Genomic DNA, 13,197 nt, shown 5'->3' on the forward strand with positions numbered 1-13,197 from the left:
TCATACCATAACTCCTTGTTTTTTTAAAGCATGCATTACTAGGTTTTTTAAAAGTTGCGGTACTAGCATTAAAAGGTTTAACAAGTTTGTTTATAGATTAGAAGAAGAATAATTGCAAAAATTTGATAGACGATTCTAAATATCCAGTAACCTAGAGTAAATTCCTGTGGTCAGTGGTTACAAACTTCCTGTGCAGTCCTAAATTATTAAAATACTCTTCATATAATGCCTCAGTTCTCTATGGGAATCCTGACATTAAGATACTGGCAAATCTATTTATAACTACCTTACTACAAAGTTTTACAAATCTTTATTTTAAAGTAAACCACACTGTTTACTAAAGTTGAACATTATTTATACAAATGTTCTTAATTGACAGAAATATGTAGGGTAGCTACAAGATGATATTTCTCAAAAAGATTTTGATGATAAAATTCATCATTCCCCCAGCAGCTGTTACGCTTTCAATCTCATTCATTATGGCAGCACACAGATATAGAATGCAGTCCTACTGCTTGTAATTTTGATCAATTTCAAAAGTTTAATAAAACGTGTGTACCTTTCTAATTCTGGTTATACTTGATAAAACAATTTTTACCTGCCAAGTAATCTAACACCCACATGTCTCCCGGATTTATTTTGCTATTATTTAAGATTTGAGGATATAATAAACGTGGACTATAAATTAGGTAAGGGTATTTTAAATTATCAAGCTCTGGCTTATTTACACTGTGAGAAAAAAAAAAAGTTTTATACTGCAGTCTTTTAAAGCTTCATAATTAAAGTCACCTTGGGGAGGGGCAAGTGTGAGAGAGACTAACATTATGAGGAAAGTATTCTTTTAATTGAGGTTTTAAATGCATTCGTATTACAACATCATGATATGAAGAGTATGACCTTGCAAGATGGTTTTCACTTAAAAAGGTGACCTTTAAAGTAGGTTTGACTATACTAAACTAAAGATAAAAACTAAAAAATATAACCAAACAAATCTTAGGAAAAATTTCATTAATTTGATCCAATCTAATCATATCAGTGTACTTTTAGGTTAAATAATTTTATAAACAAGCAAATCTGTTATGTTTTTTATTTGCTTAGATATATAACAACAACCTTTTTATTCTTGTAAGTTCAATAATACTCACAAAAACATTTTACCAAAAGTTCTTTATTTACTTCTATCAAACAGAATCAAAGTCTTAAATGACACAACAATAAGATTATATCAGCAGGTAACTAATTGTAGGTTCTGTACCTATATATATATATTGATGAATTTCACAATGTAAATATGTATTTAAATACCTAGTACATACAGTTTTTGCATTTTTGCTATAAAATAAATATGAGTAATAAATTAAACATATTTTACCACAGGGTCAAGGTACTTTGAATTCAAATAAATATTACAACAAATAGTGATACAATCTTCAAAAGATAAGCTATTGTATCAGGTGCTTTAGGGCCAGTCACATAAGTCCCTGTTTGAAGACATCTTTTATGTGAAAATTGAATAGCAATACAATATCCAAAAGGGATTTACATGGAAATGCATGAATTCTTAATTGTAGCTACCATGGCATTTAACAAGGACAAGAGAGTGGATTTAATATTTCATGTTCATGGCTAAATCTTTATAGGAAAGGGGGATATTCAACCCATGAAAAAACAAAAACTGAATACAATCATCTTCATAGAAATGTTTGGATCACTTTTGGTTCATCTTGTCATCAGTAAAACTCCTCAATGCCTTAAATTTAGTTCTTTTATAAAAGTAATTGACATGTATCACTATAGCCAGCTATAGATTGCCTACTAATACCAATTTTGCAAGATATTGATATTGATATTCAACAGGGACAGTGTTGCCATATAAGTGAATGTAAAGGTTCAGCTACCAGCCCTGGTTTGGGGGAAATAAAACATACCCTCTACTTTCACATGGTTAGACAGATGCACTAGACTTGACACTATTTTTTAACTCTATTGTCCCTCCTACCTCCAGTTGGTCTTCATTCCAATAATTGCTGGTCGTGGTTTTCTGCGTCATAAAGAGTATAATGCTTAAATATGCTGATATTATATACATGTACTGATAATTGCCCTGAATAACATACTCTTAATTCATATCAGATAGTTCTTACTTTGGGATTCATCATCTATCCAAAGGCATTTATAAACTGGTTAGCATTTTAGACAGAATGGCTTCTTATCTCACACAAATGCTTGACAGCTTCTCTGAAAATAAAAAAAAAACATCAATTGATTGAAATGATCCATTGTTTATTGCCTTCTATACAAAGTGATACAGCCTGTGTTTTAAGTTAAGCAGTTAACAGCCTCTTCTTATCTACATACTAATGTACGTTTTGCCTATCAGAAAATTGAAGATCTATATAGTTCTAGTCATAAATCTATGTGTAGAAAAAATATGACAAAAAAAATCAATGGATAAATATTTATTGATGATATACTATCTGGAAGAAACTGAATACAATTCCAATGGAAAGTTATCATAATCAGTATGATTAAAATGATTATCTTTTTAAGACTATTGTTACAACAGCCTGTAAAATATAGCATGTGCTCTGGTAAACAGACCATGCTTAAACTGATATAAAATAACAGACAATCAATGGAGTGTGGAAAATAAACCTGATAAAAAGACAATCATTTCTGCATTAAAACTGAATTACAATGGAGGTTCCATATGCTTACCAATGCTGGGGATACAATTCAATAGGGAATTAATAATGACATCAGCTAGGTTTCCACTTATATATAATGTCAAATGTGCATCTGTAAAATGTCAAATATGTGCACTGTTAATTACAGAATATAATTAGTATATCAAATAGTCTTCAAAATTCTAATAAATTAAGTGTCTTTCTATAGTATCCCAATACCAAACAATATCATCAGGATACTACTTTTAAGCAATAAATATAAATCTTTATAAATATAGCTCTTAGAAAATGTTGCTAATAAATGAATATCTTCCTCAAAACTTAAGTCGGATATGGAAAGAAATGGAATAAGAAGCAAGATTGTATTTGGAAACTTTAGTAATATTGTTGCCTCATTGTGAATCCCTTCCCCTTTTATCTTATTCCTTTACATGTAGATACTTTCATGTATAGAAATTCACTTTTGTAAGAAATTCCTATGTAGACCCCCATGTCTATCAACAGGATTTATAATGTTATATTTTAGAGACAGGCTATATAAAGTAGGCTAGAATTCTAATTTTCCAGATGGTCTTTGTTCTAACATTAGAAACCTCACAATATGGACTATTGTGTTTTAATGTAGCGTTTAACAAAATACAATGTTATATCTGTGATTATAGTAAAAAGGCATTAATTCTCATGCTAATGGAAAACTGAGTCAATAGTAAGAGAAAACGATAACATTGGATAGCTACTCATCATTTTCCCCAACGTCTGTGTGGTATGACTGGTAACTTATATATTTTATCTGATAGTTTATAGTACTCTTTAGATATTTATAATTTATTATAAACAAACAGTTCCAGTAATAAAAGTTGAACCTGTGTCTCATGTTAAAAATACAAGACATTAAAAGGTTCAAATTGGTAAAATAATCTTGCCTTCTTTACATTCATTTTGAGAAAGTTTAAATATGGAAGTACATTACAAGTTAAAAGCATCACCATGATCACATTAGAATTCCCACTTGATTAACATTATTGTATCTTCAATTTCACATAAATATACACCTAGCTATATATGTTTAAATTTTTTGCAATGTTGAGAAAATAGTTTATTGACCTAAAATTGTAAAACCATGGATTAGGGATTTAATGGTCCAGCCATATAAATGTTTGTACTACAATGTCTCTACTCCAACTTTCCCATTTTAAAAAGTGAGCTTGACATATGAAAGATTTCTGTTAATTACAGGAACCAAGTATAAAATTCTTATCAAAATGTATTTGATCTGTGTGATAATACTTTCACTTGAGAGATAAATTATATCCATTAATTACAGTAGATAATCATGTCATCCTGCCAATTATAATCCCATAAAGAGGTAATTACTCCAACATATGGTTTGTATGTAATGCCACTGTCTTTAGGGAAGGATCTCATTAATCCCTACTTAATCCTCAAGTCCCCAGAAAATGTAAACAAACATTGAAATGTCAAGAAATTCAAACCATATTCTTAAAATAGACTCGTGGAGTTTCTCTGTAAGCTTATTTACATCAAAACCATAGAATTAATTATTCTTTTGTTTACATGAATGACATGCCATAAGGATCCCTGGAACTGTTTGACCTGTTCCTGAACTAGGTTGATATCATTCAATCAATATCTGTCTTTACTAGCATGCAGATCTCTCTCTTTCATCTTGGAAATATTGATAACATGTAAACTGAAACTTCTGACCTCTACTTATACTTTTATGCTACTTTTTGTATTTGTCAATCAACAAAACCAAATGGGTCATGATTAATGAAGATTTTTATGGGTTCTTTTTAATTCTCCAACAACTATGAATAAACAAAACTTCCCCATGTGTCTGCTTAGTTATTAAAGGTATCATTTGGGGTTTCATATTTCTATAGCTGTTTATTTCAATTTATATAAATACTGAGTGTACCTTAGAAATATGCCTTCTACAATGTTACATAGTGTTCCTTTGAGATCTATGCTTGTACCTTTTCACTAAAATTCAACACTAAATCATAATTAGTCTAAATCATACAGATTTTTCTATTTTATCAAAGGCTGTAATCTAGTCTAATAATATATCATTGTAGTGAGTGCTGCACTTTTCAAAAAAAAAATTATAAAAAAAAAGCGCCAAAATTCAATGTAATATGTCCTTTCATTAAAACATAATTCCAGAGGTTCAAAACCTTCTTAACAGATATTTTTTATTGATTTATTGGTTAATTGGGCACAAATTCAACAATTATTCATTAACATGACCTTTGAACAGTAGCCAAAAAACATTAAGTGACCTGTAGCTGACAAAGGTCAATTGTGTGAATTCAAATGTCAAATAAAATCATACTTGTCAATGAAAATGAGTTTTTACTTTTTATCATTAAAATGCCTCACTGCTTTACTATAGCGTGTTTATAGATCGAATGCATGTCAAAATGTTGTTTTAAATATCGGCACTTACTCAGAACTAACTAAATTATTTTTATCACAGTATATTTTTAATTTTCCTTTGAAACAAATTTCCCAATCTCAAGAAGTTAAAAACAGCCTTAGTCATTAAAAAATTTCATGTTAAAAATCACCTGTAATTATATCTGATATCTAAAAACAAAACTGACCTCAGATTTATGTGGTCATCTTGACCATAAATTAAGGTGCAGACATTGCTCTGATTAAAAACAGGTGTGGTTAACCTAAACTTCCCACCCACATCCTGGATAACTCTGACTCAAGTTTTAGTGAAATTTATTCAGAAAATCATAGGTAAAATATCTTTTGTCATTTCTATGATGTCAATGCATATGTAAACAAATGATAAAACTGACAGGGGGAGATCTCAAAGTAGTTATTCTTACTCAACCAGTAAGATATTGTTCTATGGTATGCACAACTACTACTCTTTATCGTGTGGTATCAGAAAATGTCATCAACTACTGAATGTAAAGTGTGAACAGATATAACATCTTCACTTTAAGTAACAATAGATCATTATCAACTCACAACACAATAAAACTAATAGTTACCTCAAGGTCTTATAGTCAAACAGTAGATATTTCTTACTCAACTTCTTTTTCTCTTGATCAAGTAATATTTTTCAGTTTCAATTTCTCAGAACAATTACAACTCTGTGCACAGTGGTAATAAGGGGGTCCAAGGAGGACAGACAAGGGACCTGTTTTCTTCTCACTAATTAGGGGGGTATTCTGATTTCTTTTCTACTGAGTCCCTCTCACCTTTTAGCAAAAAGTCCTTGGGTCTGCCAGTGGTGCTCTATATATTTCATCAGATTCACTATTATCAAATCATCAGACAATGTACTTTAAAGATGTTGCCATGTAAACCATTACTTTCTGTTGAAGAAACAATATGAAAAGATGGTAAAAAAATACAAAATACAAAATTGACTCTACATCTGTTGAATCTTTGTAAACATCATTTTTCAGTTTACTCTCATACTTCTGAAACTCATATATATATATCTGTAACAACCACTGTCTTAAGTAAAGATTGCCTATAAAAATAGTCACTTCTTTTCAGTCGTGGCAATACAGCTTTTTGGACAAGGAAATATTACCAGTAATACGGTACATAGATTTGCCAAAATCAAATCGTATACACTACAGTGTGTCTCAAGTTTCAGGAAACTCAAATTTCTGTGACCTTCTTATTTAACACTAAATTGACTAAATTATAAAATTGTATCTCATTATATTGTAATATTCCATTGGTCATTAAAATGAGGATAAAAGCAAGTTAGTTCTAAAACTAAGTGTGAGAGTGGACATTTTATTGTATTACTTGAGTTGCTTTGAATTAATGTGTTATATTTATACAAAATACTTCTGTAGGTTTTTTTAGATAATCATGATGGCATATTTTTAGCATAGATCTGTAATATGTTTAAATAGATGACATATTGTTATTCTAAAGATATACATCAATTCATTTGAATGCCCATATAAAACATAATGTAAACATATCAAGGTAAAAAGTAAAGAAAATATAATTTCCATACTTAAGAGGTTTATAATTATATTTTACATCATAAGTATATACCCTGAACCTGTTTTTCACTGGTTGACTTCCTCTTTAGATCTCTGATTGACAAGCATCTTGTCATCTTTCTGCCCTGAAGGATGACCATGTAGGAAGTCTAATTTACCTGTAAAGATTAAGTACAATACCTGTGGACAGTTAAATCATTGGTGTATCAATTACATCAGTAAACATTACAATGTGTTGACAATTGATATGATACACTACACAAACTATCAAGACTCTATATCTTGAGACTATTATCTGACTATAATAGTCACAATCTTTCCAACTTATAAAAATTGAGAAGACAAGCTGCTTATTTCTTCAGCTGTTTGTAAAATTTATAAATTTGGAGAAGGGTTACCTGAAGAAAAAATTGTGTACTCTGCTTAAATTGTTTGTTCCTCTGATCAATAGAACTTTATTCCAACGTTAGTGCCTGTTTACCTTCATCCAAAACATGTATAAAATATTTACCAATGGATGCTAAACACCCAAAAATCAATCAATCAATCGTACAACCATTTTAATTCTGCAAAAGTCATAAAAATCTTGCAGCTCTTCAATATTTTATTCCATAATGGTTACACCCAAATGGTTATACCTTCACTTGATAGACATATGTATTAATCTACTCAGAAAGCATCTTTATAGTATAAGACTCGGACTTCTCTTGAACTGAATTTTAATGTGCGTATTGTTATGCGTTTACTTTTCTACATTGGCTAGAGTTATAGGGGGAGGGTTGAGATCTCATAAACATGTTCAACCCCGCTGCATTTTTGCACCTGTCCCAAGTCAGGAGCCTCTGGCCTTTGTTAGTCTTGTTTTATTTTCAATTTTAGTTTCTTGTGTACAATTTGGAGTTTAGTAAGGCGTCCATTATCACTGAACTAGTACATATTTGTTTAGGGGCCAGCTGAAGGATGACTCCGGGTGCGGGAATTTCTCCTACATTGAAGACCTGTTGGTGACCTTCTGCTATTGTTTTTTCTATGGGCGGGTTGTTGTCTCTTTGACACACTCCCCATTTCCATTCTCAATTTTATTTGATTCTTGGTGCATAGATTTTTATTTATAGTAGGGCAACATGACTTGCATCAATTCTGACAGAAAATACATATATTTCAGAGAGCTCAGCTAGGTCATAAAATAAAAAACAGACACAAGTGCAAATTCTTAATGACTTGCTGAAAAATCCAAGGCTTCTGTACTGACAGAATGATGAAAATAATAGCACAACATGCAATTCCTCAGTGCTTCTGCCTCTTATATTTTAAATTCAACATGACACATGAAAATGAATGGAATGTCCTCACAAAAGTTGTTGTTAAACATCTTGAGTCATTGGCAAAATAAACTAATTACTGTGTTATTGTGACAATGTAACTCTTTCATTCATTATGGAGATGTGTAAATTGGATTCTTAGGATGTTATGTCATATTTAATCCTTTATCAACCTTGTGCACTTGTGATGTCTTTATCCCTAAAACCTTGCAAGATTTAAAACTAAACTCTTATTTAAGTACACTTTAAAGAAAATCAGAGGAGGAATAGACATAGTCATACGGGGAGACTGACTTGACCCTGGGCAAGAGTAATGCTTCAGTGTTTCCGTAAATAATCAACTATTTTTTTCCAACAATAGAAGAGGGGCCAGGCACCTCCCCCCCCCCCCCCCCATAAAAAAATCCTTTAAAATATATATAAACATATGAGAAAACTTGGGTCTAAATCATCAGAAAATGAGAACAATTTCTAAACAAATAAAACCAAATAAACAAGTGTCAATCAAGCTTCTAATGTTAACATTGGTACCAAGTTGATCATGTTGATTAAAATCCAAACAGAAATTACCTCTGACCTCACACTAATTTTTTTGAAGATATTATATAGTGGCGGATCCAGGGGAGGGTTCTGGGGCTTTTTAGGCCGATCAATGCATATGAATGGGGGCATATAGTTGGAACCCCCCCCCCCCCCCTTTTTCCTGGGTTGTGAAAAAAAAACACCTTTTTGTCCTGGGTTGGGACCCCCCCCCTTTTTTAAATGGCTGGACCCCCCTGGTATATCTTGTTTACTTTTATCTGTTTATATGAAATAAGAGACATATATATACATGTATAATGCCTCTAATGAAATATATAGCTGTTTAGAAGAGTTTACTATTTCCATTTCATGAATGAACTGATGAGTTGACCTGGGGGTCATTTAACACAAATGTTTTAGTTAAGCGTTAATTTACCATTTAAGCTCTAGACCCTCCCCCTTTTTCCACCTCTGATAAAACTATTCTGATTCATTATTTGAATTTTTAAAATTAATTATTTCCTTGGGATTATTCAAAAGGATACTATTTTTATTGACTTTAATTAACTAATTTTTGTTAATGTATTTAAACCAATAAAATGACAAATTATATTATCATGGGTAAGAGGGTTTTTATTCACCTGTTTGTTTACTTTACCTTGAGCGACTAAAAATAGCTACTCGGAGAATTGTGGGAAGGAAGTGCGTGTGTGATATCATTTGTGTGTACTGGAGGCTTCCATGATTTTTTCGAACACGGAACATTGTGTGTATTTTCACTTTGTGTTACAGCTGTATAGGTAATACATTAACATACTTATGTCCTAACTATTGTGTTAGTATCACAGGAAATCAGCATTTAACTCTTCCTTGACATGTCATTGCACTTGACCCAGTTTTTGTAAAGAAATTTGAAAAATGGGAAATGGCGGCAGAAAAGGTCAACTTTTACTGTCTTTATTGCAGATAAAACTAGAGGGTCCAAGGACCCTGTGTCGCTCACCTGATATTTTTATTTACAATTGATGCATGATAAATGCAACTGTTGTACTGTCGTTTAGTTTCCGAGATATAATACTAAAAAGTACGTTTGAAACCTATGTTTTATTTCAGCCATGTGGGCAGGCAGGGTCATCATACACAGTGGTCCCTGGATATCCTAGTGGTGATTTAAACCAAGTTTGTTTAAATTTGACAGTTGTTTCAGGGAAGAATTTTGTAAAATTTATCTAACGAGAAATGCAAAGTAATGAGAAAGTTGTGAAGTTGTTTTGTTGTTGCGCAACCCCCCCGCTCCCCCTTTGCCAAAAAAAACAAAAAGGTAATAAAAAATTATCATATAAGGGCAATCTATCCTATTAATGATTTCTGCAAAATTCAGTTGATTGTGCAAGGGTTGTATAGCCAGCTGAGGTCGTTAAAAACTCTCTTTTGTTGTTGTAGATAGATCTTGACCTGATAAACAATTTTACCACATGTCAGATTTGCTCTAAATGCTTTGGTTTTTGAGTGATAAGCCAAAAACTGCATTTTACCCCTATGTTCTATTTTTAGCTATGGCGGCCATCTTGGTTAGTTGGCCAGGTCACAGGACACAATTTTTAAACTAGATACCCGAATGATGATTGTGGCCAAGTTTGGTTTAATTTGGCCCATTAGTTTCAGAGGAGAAGATTTTTGTAAAAGATAACTAAGATTTACGAAAAATGGTTAAAAATTGACTATAAAGGGCAATAACTCCTAAACGGGTCAACAGACCATTTTGGTCATGTTGACTTATTTGTAGATCTTACTTTGCTGAACATTTTTGCTGTTTACAGTTTATCTCTATCTATAATAATATTCAAGATAATAACCAAAAACAGCAAAATTTCCTTAAAATTACCAATTCAGGGGCAGCAACCTATCAACGGGTTGTCTGATTCATCTCAAAATTTCAGGGCAGATAGATCTTGATCTGATAAACAATTTTACCCCATGTCAGATTTGCTCTAAATGCTTTGGTTTTTGAGTTATAAGCCAAAAACTGCTTTTTACCCCTATGTTCTATTTTTAGCCATGGCGGCCATCTTGGTTGATTGGGCGGGTCACCGGACACAATTTTTAAACTAGATACCCTAATAATGATTTTGGCCATGTTTGGTTAAATTTGGCCCAGCAGTTTCAGAGGAGAAGATTTTTGTAAAAGTTAACGACGACGGACGCAGGACGACGACGACGGACGCCGGACGCCAAGTGATGAGAAAAGCTCACTTGGCCCTTCGGGCCAGGTGAGCTAAAAACTGGACGTGCCAAATGACATCGCCTTTAAAGAAGAAACTGATGAAGTAAAGGTGTCCAATTTAGAATGAAATAATTGACAAATTGTTTGCCATATATCCCCCCTTTTTTCTTATTTACGTATCCATGGCCATGCACATGTATAACAGGCACTTTTTCTATCCATTAAAGAGGGTCGTAAGGGGATACCTTAATACATAATAATGGTAAAAATTATTGCCAATAAATTAACAGAGATTACTCTGACGTCCAACGGCTGTTTTGCCAGACAAGCTGGGGCCGTGGGACGTCAGAGCTCATCCCATATCAAAAAGTGGATATTTGCCCGTCCAAAATAGATGCGCTGCTTCATCGCTTTTGGTGCCAACGGACGGCCTTGGAATTATATAAATCGAGTATCAATTTGTTCATTTTTCATTTATCTCTTCATTTAAATGTAAGTTTCACCTACCTGCCACCCTTTACTTTCTCATATTTAGACAGTTTTCACAGTGACCCATTGATTCAGACATTTTTACTTTTATTTTCAAATGGACGTCAAGTTACGAGACCTCAAGACTCAAATATGCAAATATTTATACTTTTTTCACCTCCTTTATAGGAGATCGATATTTAACATTTAGTAGCCAACCACGATAACATTCGGAAGCTCTCGGATATTTACATTGCTTGAATCGTAAATGAGCGAGGTGTTAGATTATATATTCATATTGACCTAGGGTCATATGCATTCATCATTTCCCATAGTCCATTGTGCCTTACTTTTTTCTCATGATCACATGACAATCTTTCAAAATGAAAGTCAAAATACCAGAATCGGTGGGTCACTGTGAAAACTGTCTAAATATGAGGAAATAAAGGGTGGCAGGTACATTGTAGGTGAAACTTACATAAATGAAGAGATAAATGAAAAATGAACAAATTGATACCCGATTTATATAATTCCAAGGCCGTCCGTTGGCACCAGAAGCGACGAAGCAGCGCATCTATTTTGGACGGGCAAATATCCACTTTTTGATATGGGACGAGCTCTGACGTCTCACAGTCCCAGCTGCAGCTTGTCTGGCAAAACAGCCGTTAGACGTCAGAGTAATCTCGGACTTGTTTTTTGGAAGAAGATAAGAAAGGATATGTTTTCAATCACAATAAAATTTAACCAATTTGACGCAGACATTGAAGTTGATGAAAGCAAATATAGGCTACCAAATGACTGTCTACAATAACTCAATGTGAAACATCCTAAAAACATAAAATGTAGAGCAGTTGCTTTTAAAAATACTCTTGGTCTTAGCTCCAGGGATGCCACACATTTTCATATTTATCTGCCAACATTTCAATGTGATCTATTGTTTTTTCTCTCTTTAATCCAATTTTTGCAAAATCTTGAAAAGCAGAACTGTAGCTTAGTTATTATGTTTCATCAGAAAATATCATCAATTACACATGAACTTATTATGTCATTTACCAGTTAGAAAAGGGGGGACATGTAGCCTAGCTTGCACCTACATGTACATGTATCAGATTTCAAGCATTTTCATGATTGTCATTTTGCATGGTAGTCTAGCAATAATTATATTTCTTAGGTTATAGGTACATAATCTCAACGTCTTGCAATCCTGAAGTGAGGATAACCAAATTAAACCAATCAACTAGATTTTAATATCCCAAATATTGCATGAAAAATGTTCACCCATTTACACAAATGTATTCAAAATGTGTTGGAAGTGACATGTCACAATGCCTACATTTTTGTCACTCACATTGCATTAAAGTAACATGACAGATATAACTACAGTACCATTGGAACTGGTGTATTAGCTGAGTTTGTAGAGTGGTGAATTCATCCATTATCGAAAAAAAATCTGTATGTAACTGATTGACCCTAACTAGGTTTATGTCTGTGTCAGGAAACCAATGTGAAGAATTCATGTTCCTTTCTGTTACTTCATCATTCATGTGCATGTCTACTTCGCTTTTCTTTGCTGTCCAATGTGATCAAGCCAACATTCTTAGTTAATAAGTCTGCCTCCTATCTTGACTTACATCTAGAAATTGACAAAGTGAGATGTTTGACAAAAAAGATGATTTCAGCTTCCCAATTGTGTGCTCTCCATTTCTATGTAGCAACCAGCAGCACCTGCACATGGAGCATATATCTCTCAGTTGACACCATACTATAGAGATTGCATTTCCTATCATGATTTCCTTGATAGACAGATAGAGGGTTGCTGTTTATAGAATGCTATTTAACAAAGAGTTCCAAGTTGTTAAGTTGATTTTTTACTTAATATATCAGCAGTTGGTTGACTGTTATGGAACATCTATTTTACTTTTTTATACTAACATGAGCAACATGAAGGGTGTCACATGCAG

The 13,197-nt window shown here is 32.8% G+C and overlaps 1 protein-coding gene and 1 long non-coding RNA gene across 17 annotated transcripts in view; one reads left to right on the forward strand and one right to left on the reverse strand.

Annotated features, from left to right (window-relative positions):
• LOC139527695 (band 4.1-like protein 2) overlaps window positions 1-13,197 on the forward strand; it is a 74,960-nt gene that overhangs the window by 25,898 nt on the left and 35,865 nt on the right. For 2 of the 16 annotated variants that reach the window (XM_071323383.1, XM_071323425.1), the window contains exon 1: window positions 9,212-9,344. The exons of 13 other annotated variants lie outside the window; for them this stretch is intronic. The gene's annotated coding sequence lies outside the window, so the exon portion shown is untranslated. Of the gene's footprint in view, window positions 1-595; window positions 690-9,211; window positions 9,345-13,197 lie in introns of those variants that run through there. One more of the 16 variants, XM_071323411.1, reaches the window with a different exon arrangement.
• Window positions 1-13,197, reverse strand: part of LOC139527776 (uncharacterized) — a 39,960-nt gene that overhangs the window by 8,422 nt on the left and 18,341 nt on the right. Inside the window, exons 2-4 of the long non-coding RNA XR_011665443.1 lie at window positions 6,753-6,858; window positions 5,930-6,046; window positions 2,145-2,238 (exon numbers count right to left, since the gene is read on the reverse strand). This is a non-coding gene — a long non-coding RNA (uncharacterized lncRNA). The remainder of the gene's footprint in view (window positions 1-2,144; window positions 2,239-5,929; window positions 6,047-6,752; window positions 6,859-13,197) is intronic.

Source organism: Mytilus edulis, chromosome 1 (assembly GCF_963676685.1).
Source record: "Mytilus edulis chromosome 1, xbMytEdul2.2, whole genome shotgun sequence".
Lineage (NCBI taxonomy): Eukaryota > Metazoa > Mollusca > Bivalvia > Mytilida > Mytilidae > Mytilus > Mytilus edulis.